Source organism: Crocodylus porosus, unplaced genomic scaffold (assembly GCF_001723895.1).
Source record: "Crocodylus porosus isolate Cpor-Errol unplaced genomic scaffold, CroPor_comp1, whole genome shotgun sequence".
Lineage (NCBI taxonomy): Eukaryota > Metazoa > Chordata > Crocodylia > Crocodylidae > Crocodylus > Crocodylus porosus.
In genome coordinates, this window is record NW_017728947.1 from 73910547 (window position 1) to 73923574 (window position 13028).

The following is a 13028-nucleotide window of genomic DNA, read 5'->3' on the forward strand; positions in this document are numbered from 1 at the left end:
ACAAATAGCTCCCACTGCAGTAAGCAAATGGTAGCGTTTAAACCAAGCTGATGTGTTTGAAAGACTGAAGGAAAAGAAAATCCTACACCCCCGTGAGCAAACCGGATAGCAGCATGAGGCAGGCAGACAGAGCCACATTTTCAGTTGGACAATCACTCAGCTCTCAGACTTCAGCTAGAGCTGCCAGGACTGATCACATCTGCAGGTGAGACCTATATCATACATGTTACTCCCACAGAGTATCGCCGGTGTATCTCAGGCTTCATTAATAAGAGAAAAGTTGTTCTAGTTTAGTTAAATTTATTTTGGTTGAACTAAATTTGCTTTCATTCCATCTAGTTAAACTGGTGCAACCCCATTACTCTAATCAGGTAAGGCCATTTAACGCTGGAGAAAAATTATTTATAGCACGAGTTAAATTGGTTAAAGGATTAAAATTGATTTAAGTTATTAGCGGTCTACACTGACTTTCACCAGCTGAATTTTAAATCTTTTTAGTTAAACCAGTGCAATTTTTCAGCTATGGGCGAGGCTTCAGTTTATCATATCTTTCTTATTTTTCTGTTTATCATTTTGAGTAATATCCAGACTCTATTCCATTATTTTCTTTTCACATTCTTATACATCTCTCCATCACTGTGGGATCCTCCACTGATTCATTACTCACATTTACCAGCATCTTAGACATCTATTCTTCTCCATTCTTTCATTGGAATTAAAAACTACCATACACAGTTTTGGTTTCTTATGTATGATGTATTTTGAACTTCTAGTGGCAAACAAAGGAATTGGACTATCTGAGGTACCTAATAATTCCCAGGTATTGTGTAGGGAGCCTAGCCATTTCACTCCATTTTGGATCCCATACCGGGGGCCAGGCACATAAAATGTAGGTGTTGCAGCCCCTAATTTGTAGGTGGTTAAGACTTTTATTTGACCTGGTCCTATAGGTGTGGCATCATTCAACATCGCAGCACCTTTCTCTAGTCTAAGGCCCCCTGCTCACATCACAGACCTGAACTAGGATTCAAAAAATGGGATCCAGAAAAGCCAGCCTGCTGAACACAGAGTGGTCTAAAACACTCAACAGGAAATGGTTCTCCTCCTCTCCTCTTCCTCTCCCTCACCCCCCAGGAAATTAGATACCCAATTCCAGGTTACAGAAAAGTGTTTCCATATACCTGGAATTCTCAGACATGACTGGAGTTACATTCTTAAGCTAGCCCTTTCTCATAAAACACCTTGATGAGGAGTTGTGGTGCTGCTGGCCACCTGAGAAGTGAAAGGTCAGGATTAAAATTCTTCCTTTGTCTCAAAGGACTTGAATCCATATCTCCCACTCCATAGGAGAATGAAGTAACCATGGGTGCCTGTACCCCTGCAAGGAGGTGGCTCTGACATTGATACATGAGATGCTGTGGGCATTTTAGAGTGCCCCCCCTCCCCTCCCAACCCCTGGAGCATGTGTAAAAACACCCCATTAGGCTATGGAGTGTTTTGGGGTGTGAGTCTCAAAATCTGCTGAAGCTGTATCTTTTTGCATGGAAAAAATTAATATTCACTAAGCTGAAGACAGAACAAGAATGACTCCATACCCCATTGGTTAAGGTATTCACCTCAGAAATCCAATCCCTGCTCCAATCAGTCTTTATGTATTTAGACAAAGCAGAATAGCTTCAACAAAGGAGACTGAGAGACAGGTACTGCAGAATAGTCTATAGCTTTGTGGTTAGGAAATTCTCTTTAAGGGGGTGAGGGGGGCTCTAGAATTTAGCTTCATTATGCTGATTACTGACTATAGAATCATAGAATATTAAATGATGAATTAATAAATCTATTTTCTTAGCATGGATTCAATAATGCATTTTTACAGGTGACGGAATTATTTTTCTGTGATTAGGCAAGACATATCAGCTATAGGTCTATATGTTTCACAACTGACAAGGGCTTGAGGGCATATATTTTTGCTACAAATAACTTGAAGAGAAATCACTAATTTGACTTATTTTCTGTTTAGAAGCTGCACATATGACTGGAGGAGGCAGGAATCAGCCTTCACAAGACAGACAAATAATTATCTAGCACTCCACTGAATGGCAGAAATGTGTGCTAGCTAAAATACCCAGTGAGATTCACATCCCAAATAGGAAATGAAGAAATGCCTTCAGGACACAACCAGTTACACACTCTGCTATACTCTCAGAGCAGCTATTGCTTCTCTCTGGACTTTCTATAAAACAGGGGAATCAAACTCACCTTGTATCCCAGGCAGGATGCAGACCATAGAACTTCTTTCAGTCTGGGCCAAGCAAAGGCATCAGGTGGTGGTGGTGGTGAGAGCGAATGTGGCAAGGGCAGAACCTAACTTTGTGGTGGCTAGTGCTGTGGCAGTGACAGTGGGACCAGGCTGAGAAGAGCTGTATCACCGCAGCCCTTGCTTAGTACCCCTCCACCAATGGGCATGTCCGCCAGGGCCCTGGGTTCCTCAGCAGGCCCTGCACACAACTGGCCATGCTCCCAAATTCACTGCTCCGCCAGTAGCCCCATGGGTCAGATGGAGTGGCTCTGCTGACGGCCATATTTTGAAACCCGTGCTATAAAAGAATGCTTTTAAAATAGTGTCTGCTTGTATGTGGTCTGCACAGGCAGAAAGACTCAGAGACCTGCCAGTGTATCTACCCCTCACTTCCCCAACAATGATGCCAAGGTAAATCAAGGCAGAATAATTTCCCACTGCTGTGTTAGAGGTAAGGACTAAGTACTAATTTACCCCTAAATTTCCTAACATTAGCAAGTATTCCAAATAAGTAAAAGCTATCACAAATTGATACCATTCTTAAAAAGTAATAGCTGCAAAAGAATGAACGTTTGTGATAGGGTATCACAGGTCCAATCATTGCTACACAGGATTAACATCCTTGATAAAATACAGCCAAATCTACATTTCACATATGAAATAATGCATCAGCATGGAAAAAAGCATTCACTAATTATGTAATCTATAAATGGCTGCTAGGCAGGCGTGTCTTCAAAAGGGGGAAATCCAGACCCAGCTGATATCAGTGAGCATTGGGTTATTGATTTCACTGAATCCAGGATTTCACCCTTAATCTCACTGCATTCTTACAATGAAAATAATCTTTCAGCATGAAATATAAATGCTAAGTGGAATTTCTTCTTCTTTTATTACTTTACAGGAAACAGGACAAGAAATGAAAATGAGGATTTCTGTACTATTGTAACAACTTGCATGATTACAAGAATTTAATTATTCGTCTTTCAAAAGGGCTACAGTAATTCCCAGCCTGACTTACACCATTATGAAGCGATAACCCAGTAGGGGTCATACAAGTTCCTGTCTACTAATAACTATTTCCATTGCCACTATCAGTTATTGAACTTTTTGCTGCAACAAGGTATAATGCTTCATAGTAATTGTTGCATAGATTTTTATCACTGCTATAAATTGAATTCATATTTGAGAAAGGTGAGGTGAGTGAACTGCAGTGACTGAAAAAACATCATGGGATTTATCTTTACCCAAAAAGTATGAACAATCTGGAACTCAAACCCCACTCTGTTTCAACTCTGCCTTTCTTACTCTATGTGCCACACTCCCTCTAGCTGCTATGTACAAAAATTATTTAAACCCTATTATATAACAAAAAATACCATTTACCTTTAAATAAAATGTTAGTTACACAGACTCCAATCATTCAGTTCTTGCCAGAAAGTAAGGCCCAAGCCACTATGCATTAGGTACATTAAAAAACCATTGACAATAATGTTCTATTTCCTCAGGGATTTTTCTACAGTAACTCATTTTCATTGAGTAGAGGTCTAAAAAGCCAATATTCATGAAAGTTTTGTTTATTACATCACTCTTTTATTCATTCCACCAATAGCTGTGAATTCTTGAAACCTGATGTGTTTCAACCTATGGTCTATTTTATACAGTCTACTATTTTATACACACCCACAATTTCATTCTTGAGTATACAACTATTTTGTATCATCTTCCTAACCTTATAGGCAGCTTGAAACAATAATACAGAAGTGTAAACAATGCTACTGTCATTTATCTGGTTTGACTATTAATTCTAATGCCAGATGATGGCAACATCATTTTAGTGATGGAAAGCAGGTGGAAGGGCAAGAATGAAGCACAAAGTTGGGTAAGAATTAGTAGTTGCTGCATAGAAGAAAATGCAGAGAGGGAAAAGGAGAAGATGCACAAAGCAAGGATGGAGAAGGAGTAGAAACTAAAGACAGAAGTAGGGATCATCAGTTGTATAATTAGTGGTGGGCAAGAGAGATCATGAGGCCAGATGCTGATTAAGCAGGGGCACTGGAACAGAGGCACAGGGGCTTAAGACTTTGGTAGTTTCTGCAGCAGTGCGGAGAAGGAGAGGAGGAGGAAGTGACCAAAACACAGTAGCCAGGGAATGGAGATAAGGGAGTTTGAGCCTCTAGAGCTAGGGGAGAGGGAGGAAGAGGGAGCCTGGGAATTAATTTGCTATTTTACATAGTTGCTCAACATGGCTTTCAGTGCCCCCTCAAGCCTGTTTTCCCGTAGCCCCCGCTGCTAGGTCATGGCCACTTGCTCCTTTGCTTGCTCCACAGCTGCTAAGTCATGGCCACTTGCTCCTATGCCAGTGCAAGCCATACCTCCTGGAGCCCCACATCTGCACCCCCTGGCTGCTGGGTCCTGGCCACTTCCTACCACTCCACTATTACAAAACCCATTGTCGCTTGAGCCTGGCACCCCTCCCCCCATCTCTATTCTAGTGTCCTCCTCTCTTGCTAGGTATTCCTCTACATCCCAGGTGCCAAAAATAATAGTGATGCCTCTGGCAGTCTGTGGCAGGGCACCTTTGGTGCCTGCCGCTTGAAGGGCAGAAAACAGGCAGCAGCCAGGTGCCTGATGAGGGCAGCCATTTTGAGACCCAGGGATAGAAGCTAGTCTGCAGTTCGCTGTAGGAGGAAGGAGATAACGTTAGGCTGAGAGGCTGCTCTGGGAGTATCAGGAGGTAAGGGCAGGGGCTATGGGGTAGAGGTGAAAACTGCACCCTGCCGGGGAAGGGTGGTCTGGTGGGGCTCCTAGGGGTGTAGGAGCCCCCAGGAAATGCCAAGCCAGTTATCATGCCAGGCTAGTGAATGGTGGGTGGGCCAGGGTGCCTTATAACCCCAGCCCCACATCCTTGGTGGTCTCCTGACAAGCAGGGGGGGCCCAAGCTCATTAAGGAGCCCTGAGACAGAGCTCAGGCTGGAGGAGGGAACTGGGACCATGCCCAGGTAGCAGAGGGAATTCTGGGGGTGACAAGTAGAGAGACCCAGAGAGGGAGAGGGGGGCGATGACTACAGCAGGTGAGTGAATAGAGGCCCTGTGAGTGTGGGCAAGTAAGGAGGCCCACTGGGGACATAGTGGCCCAGTGGGGGGCCAGGAGCAAAGTAGGCCAGCAGTTGTAGAATAGCTCAGTCAGCACTCAGGTGAGGGTAGTGGGAGACACCCAACAGGCTGTGCTGGGGCTGACTGAGGGTGGAGAGCTAAGCCCGAAGCTGGGGAGGCCGGGCAGTACGAGTGTGGCCCTGAGAGGGAGGGCAGTATGAAAGAGGCTGAGTGAGAGCCAGCAGAGTGAATGGGACCCCAGTGAGGAAGGGGTAGTGTGTGAGTGGCCCTCTGGGGCTGTAGAGTAGACCTACAACTATGTACCCAGTTTGCTGGAGAGGTAACACACACAGAGTAACATCTGCAAGGCACAGGACCCATGGAGGGGAGATTGGAGAGGGCATTAAGGCTCTTGCCAGTAGGGTGAGTAATGGGTAGCCTCCTGCCTTAGTAACAACTCATGTTTTTCCATCAAGGCGTGGCAGAAGAGTGAATTGGCCAGTTACCCCAGGAGCAGGGCAGCTGGAAGAGACCCGACGAGGATGCCACCCTGTTACACAGTCGTTCTAAACTTAGTGATGCTGAAAAGTATTGAAAATAATACAAAGTAATAACATTTTGGTGTTTAGCTACTACTTAAACTATACTCAACTCATGATCGTTGTGCAGATTTTTCAGTTATATCAGTAGAATTTCCATTGGAGAACGGTAGGAATTTGCCATCCCAACTATACAGCCTGGTCAATGCCCCATGATTATAAGGGTTCAACCTTTCTTCAGTACTCTATATTATTTCCTTTACCTGTCCACATGAATATTATTGGGAATTCTCATTAGTCTTGTATTAAAAACCTTGAAAATTCTTGTGTACGACTCTGTATGTCCACATATGAAGAGAGAGTGGCAAAACTACTTGAAGAAAAGTGAGATTGACACCTGTTTACATCTTTTTAAAAGTGTTTGAACACTTTTATTTGTGTTTGAGCTAAACAAACTTTGTGTGGGGACTTACTGATTTTCTTATTGCAAAGAAAATTCACACTTACTAGCTACCCTTAAAAGTACAACAGAACAACAATCTTCAGGGAACAAAGTCTTCAAGTAATTTGGGATGAGGCAGAGTTTCCTAGGGAAGCCAAACAGAATAGCAGGAAATCTAGTGGTAAATAAAAGTGATTTCACTTCCTGGCATTTTGCCCAAACAGACTGCTCAACTGAGCATTTTAGAACATTCAGCTGAGAATAAGAAATCCAGACAAGGAAGAGAAAAGCCAACAAAGCAGCTGGGAGATGGGGAAGCAGCAGGTGCTGATACATAGAAGTAGTTAATTCAGAATGTAAAAGAAAATAGAAGGAAGGGCGTTCTGAGCTTAGTGAAATAATTATTGTCTAGGAGGATATGGGAGGAGTACAGCCCCTTTGCAGAAACAGCAACTTCCATTCTTTGTGTGGAGTGAGCCAATTCAAAATGGAGATTTGGTCATTTTACAAAATGCTTTTTGTTTCAGCTTTATAAACAACTCTTTTCCAAGCACTTTTGTCTCCAACATTTGACTCCTTTCAGCTGTTCCTAATCTTTTGTTTGAGAGACGTGGAGGCAGAAATGTTAAAATTATTCATCCATTTTAAAATGTGGAAAAGATTTGTACTGTACCGTACGCAGGTGTTTTTCTGTCTTATTGAGTGTTCGTATGTTCTTTATTTGAGGGTGTCCATACTCTCTTGTCATAAAATAAAAAAAACCTGCTTTCTGTGCTTGAATTTTAAATGTGTGTGCATGAATTTTCTAACCAAAACTATACTCGTGCAATAGTACCTGGGATCTAATGGTATACATGCTACAAGAATGTAAGAAAGTCTTGATTACTTTCTGGAAGAAACTCATATTAAAAATAGGAATAGGCATAAGCAATAGAAAGTGAACATCTGGAGGTGGACATACCACAATTTAGGGTATTCAACTCTGGAATTTTAGGTTAAGTTCTTTTGCAGCTAAAATATAAGTTCATATTTTAAATTAAAAGAGTCCCTACTTGTTGAAGATGTCTTGGCAATCTATGCACACAAAGAACCTGGACTTCTTCAAGCCTGAAATTAAAATTCCAGCAGTACTGATTCAGTTTTTCCTTGTTAAAAAGCAAATAAATTGAGTTCCATCTATTCCAACATGTGGAAGCGGGGCTTTTGGATGGAAAAAAAGCCTTAACACTGATTTGTCTCAGTGCAAAGCAGGCGTTTTTCAGTGGAACATTAACCATTTATCTTAGCACATATAATTGCATATTTAGTGCATTAATACGCGTATAGTCACATGATAATTTTTTGTATAAATTCGTCTAAGCTTTATGCACAAATTGGGATTGTCATTTTTCTTGTTGTTGTTATATATATTTGTATTACAGTAGTACTCAAAGGCCCAATCAGAATCAGGTCTCCTTTATGTGTATACTTCTAATTTACACTACCTGGCACATAGATTCTGTCTTGTATGTGAAGAAAAAACAGTACACAGAAAATGCCCATTCATTTTGAGCATGCAGACAGTAACAGGGCACACTTCTTGGTGTCGGTTACAATTAGGAGAGTTTCTTATGACACCCACCAAATAGAAAAGAAAGCTTACCTGTATGGGAAAAACAAAGGAACGAGTCTATACACATTGTTACGGCCCCTGGTGTCCCTGATTGCCTCTTGCAAGCCAGTGATGGGGAACACGTCGGAGTGGTACCAGTTTCTCACTTGTTCTGGGACAAATCCCAGAAGTTAAAATCCAAGTTGGCCCACAGGGTCAGTTGTCCTGGAGAGGGGATGCACAGGAGAGCTGCAGTTTGTGCAAGCTGTGTGGAGGCACAGCAAATCAACTGGATTAATTAGTGTAAAGAGTAGGAGACAGCCGGGTAACTAAGGTAAAGAGAGAAAAACTTACCACAAACAACTAGACGGTGGGTGAATCCAGCGGTGGGTGAGCAAACAGCAGTCCTTGGTGAGTCCTCCTCACGTTATCTTCTGTGGGAAAGAGAAGCATGGCTAGGCTCCTGGGAACCTTCAAAGAGGGAGAGCCTGTTAATTAGTATGGGGAATTAGGAGGTGAACCAAACGTGTCCTGTGGGGTGAAGGTGTGGGGCCGTAATGTGGGCAAGGCCATGGGCTTCTAAACTGGAGAGCTAGATGAGATGGTGAGTCCGAGACTAAAAGAATGAGATTCAATGAAGCCCCCAAGCATGAAGCAGGGAATGTGTGGGTGGATGGCTGATGAAGCACTGCCAGACTGGTGGTGTGATAGGCACAGAAATCATAGTATTCTATGAAGGGATGTTGAGATTGTAAAAAGGAATTAAGGCGTGTGGCTGGATAATTAGTGTGACTTGGCTGGATCTGTGAGTCATATATGGATTTGTTTAAGAATAAAATAATAAAGGTTGCTTAATACCTGGGACAATAGAGACTGAGTGGCCATTGTTGTCCTGGAAAAATATTAATGTCCATGAAACTGATACTCACATTTTATAAGAAAGGGGCTACAACAGTAGAAATAGGAACTACCTGGAGTTCTATATTTCAGAAATTCTCATTTTGTTTTTAGCAGCCATTTCTTTATCTTCTCTAGCACAGAAAAGCAGAGGTCAAATAATTTAGTCCTCCGTGTTCACCAGCTGCAGTGCTAAGAGAAAGGAGTAGGTTAGAATTTGCAGGAGTTTATTTTTGGTAACAATAAGCTCTGCAGGCAGGCCAGATTCACTGGATAACTCATTCAAAGTCAATGGAGATTTGCTAGGTTACACAAGCAGTGTAAATGGCTCCGGCAGTGCATGCTGTTGAACAACATAAATTTAACTACTAGCATATTTATACTGTCCACATGTACGACATATTAATGTTGTATGTCTGAGTCATTCCAATTGGCTGCGGTCGGCATGATCGGCCATGGGGGATTCCACCCCCCCCAGACACTGCGAATGGCCGTGGGATGACCCCCTGCCAGCTCCCTGACTGGCTGCTGGGGGGGCAAGTGCCCCCTGACTCAGGAGGCACCAGTTGTCCGTGGCCGTGGGGGCACTTTAAGTTCATTGAACGAGCTTTAGTTAAAGCATCCTTGCCACCATTTTGAAGTGCAGGGCACTGAATATACAAGACACTGCAGGCACTTTAATTAGAGCAGGTCTTGCAGCTACTCCAATTTAAGTGCCTCCCTCCACACCACAACACTTGGAGCACATGTAAAGATGCTCTAGATGTCTAACACTTGGAGTGGAATCAAAAGCTCTACATAGGTTTCCTGTACACTGTGTGAGGAGTTAAGTGTATAGGAATGAGATCCAAAGGAGTCAGAAGATTGCATCTCATATATTATCAGCACATGCAGCATAAAGTTGCCAAAAGCTGAAATGGTGAGAATAGGGGTGAGTCCTAAATCCTGCTCCTCAGGCAACTTACCAAGGACTACAGAGAACCATGGCCAAGCCTGCACATTTCTTACACTGACCTTTCATTTTAAAACACAGTTGGAGGAAGTACAATGCTGCCTCCATCCCTCTGTACAATAGCCTACATCATGCACAAAGTGGGGGACCTAACTTCAATCCCCTGTCTTGTCTGAGGGGCTTCAAACTTACATCCTTCATGTTCCAAGGGTGCCAGAACCACCCAGCTATATATTGCTCAGAGAAGTTGATGAATACTCTCCAAGCTACTTGAAGATGTTCCACTATGCATTCACTAGGCCACAGAAATACAGAAAGTACAGGCATGACCCTGTAGCCCAAGACACCTTACAGGTCACAGGTTAGGGAGTGCTCAAGTAAACCAGCCCCTAAACTGGGTTTTACCTAACCTGCTCTTATTTTCATAAAGGAAAAGCTGTAATTAAATTATGCATAGATGCATTGCTTTTGTTGAGTTGTTCTATGCTAAATTCTTATCAAGTCAGGAAGGAGATGGCAGGATTTGCAGTTTCAAAGCCCTTGAGACTCATCATTTTTTTAAGCATTACCTTTAATCACACCTGCATTATGTGGCAGTATATGAAAGAGAAATTTTCATTCTTTGCTGTATAAATATTAGAAAAATTGGAAAATTACTTAGTACCATAATCCCAAAGGCTTTCTATTTCAATATAATAAGATTCTTAGGATAGGAAGATATTTAAATTCACTTATAATCTCAACATTATGTTTTAATAAAGATAAGTTAGATTGTAGCTTCAAGGCACTGGTCACAGTTGGTGGTACTGCTGAGGGGCCAGGGGCAGCTTAGGGAGGTGTTCTGGCTGACCAGAACTGAGAGTGGGGCATGGTATAACAAGTAAAAGCATAATATATATGTTTTCATCCCCGGCAAGCTCTGCTACTGCTTCAGATGGAAAAGGAAGATGCCTTTTTGATGACTGAAATAGTAGTTTAATTGTTTGTTAATGCCTGGTTATACAATTTGCATGATGTTGTTTTATGTTCTTTGACTGAGAAGAATAACTCATGATCATGACAAGTCGTTCGAAGATACTCCAAGATTTTGAATTTCTCAAGAGAGAAGTAGCAGGTTAGCAGGATTTGGAAATTTTAAAACAGTTTAAACTTCTTTCTGGACCATAAAAACCTTGCTTAAGATACCATGCCTAGAAAAAACAGGCCACTGTAAGATTTAATGGTTTAGAGCTACATTTAATTTTGTCTTAACATACTTTCATATAACAAACGCATATGTATACTCTTAGTTCCAGGACATGGTCAGATGGTCACTGTAGATAAAAGAGAACTCTGGAGCTTCTGCCATGAACAACAATAGCACTAATACTTGCTATGGGGGATGGAAAATCTCTGTCCATTTCCTCCTTGCTAGCCTGCATTTGCATGGCTTAAAAGGGAAACGTAGTCACGTGCAACCATTGTATGCACACTTCCATCTGCCAAGGGTACAGTTAGATCTTTGTCTGGTTCACATATTTTCACCTGTGCTCAGACTTTAATCAGAAGTTCAGGAAGAGAACCAAGGGAACGCTTCCCCTTTGTGTTAGGTTTGATTCATCCTATATAACATATTCTTAAGTAGTCAGGCATGTGAGTATAAAATTAACTTTCTGTGAGCATTTGAATAAAACTGAATTGTTTTTCTGCTTTTAGATCATGAACACAAGAAATGGGAAAGTACACATCCAGAGCAGTATTGCCATGTTTTTCTGCATGCAGCTTTCCCCCCAAAATCAGCCCTATCCCTACCTCTACCCCAAATTAGGGTACATGTATTAAGTGGGAAAGCTGATTTTCTGATTGAGATAGAAGCACCTTGCTTTTAGCTCTGCTCCATTCTGCAATCTCAGTTCATTGCTATTCAGGCAGCTAAGGGAGTCATTTGACTTAATGGCTCATTGTTCTTCACCCCAGAACTGTTAACGATCATCTCCTCTTTAATCGTCCTGATGTTTACTAATCAAACTAACCTTTCTTAGGTCAATTCTACTGGCTGCTGGCTGCTCCTGGTTTTTCCCCTCTTATTTCAGTTTTAGTTAAACAGGAAATGCATGATAAGTCAGCTGAAAATTAGCCTTTGTCCCTGCTCTATGAAGCCATAACTCTGGAAAAATCTTTTTTTCTTCATTCTGCCTTTCAAACACAAAGTGTATATTATATTCTGAGGCATATTTTATGTGAAAAAATATGAATGTTTGTAGAAAATATTTTTCAGTGTTCATCCAGTTCTGCTTTCCTTCCATAGCCACATTTTCAGATTTCCAGTTTGAGTTCAGTTTGTGTTCTGCAGAGTTATGTGCAGCATCACTGGCCAAAAAAAGGATAGAATGTATACATGCAAAAAAATCAATGGTTGTCCTGCACGTTACTCCTATCATCAGGTCATTATAGCACACAAGGGACTGTGCATAAAAAGTACATGCCAACAATTGTGTGAACAGTTATACTCACATAAGTACAAGTTATGTTTGAAGTACATGCCAACAATTGTGTGAACAGTTATACTCACATAAGTAAGTACAAGTTATGTTTGAAAAGCTGGACCTCAGTGGTTCACCTATGTGTGTGCTATGGGGATTTAGAATCATAGAAAATTGGGAAAGGATCTCAGGAGGTCATCTTGTCCAAGCCCCTGCTCAAAGCAGGACCATCTCCAACTAGATCATCCCAGCCAAGGTTTTGTCTAGTTGGGTCTTAAAAACCTCCAAGAATGGAGATTTCAAAACCTGTCTGGGTAACCTGTTCTAGTGTTTTACTCGCCTTCGTATTCACAACTGTACATTAGTACGCCTGATATGGACAATGCTGAATAATAGGCGGCTACGTGTCCACCTGGGTGACAGTGTCAGCTCACCTGGTTCTTGAGCAATGGACGGCCACAAGATTCAATACTCACACCAGCACTCTTTAATGTACACACAAGCGATATGCTGTCAACAAAGTTGTGTAAATTTGTATATGCGGATGACCTTGCTTTGGGCATGCAAGTAACCACCTTCAGTGACACTGAGTCCAACTTGAACGAGGACCTCAATACCATGTGTCGGGGAAAACCGAAGGATCGGGCCCCAAGGTCACGGTGGGCCGGGGTGGCAATTAGATACGGACAGGTGGGATTAGCGGCGTAGAGTCTGGAGTTAGGGACTCGGAGCGGATTGAGAAAGAACAGGTGAATT

At 42.1% G+C, this 13028-nt stretch overlaps 1 long non-coding RNA gene across 1 annotated transcript; it reads left to right on the forward strand.

The window, feature by feature from the left end:
- Positions 1–31: 31 nt before the first annotated feature.
- LOC109321595 lies at positions 32–3529 on the forward strand. The gene is made up of 3 exons (XR_002104098.1): positions 32–205; positions 2021–2297; positions 2753–3529. It is a non-coding gene; the product is annotated as an uncharacterized LOC109321595 (long non-coding RNA).
- The last annotated feature ends 9499 nt before the right edge of the window (positions 3530–13028 follow it).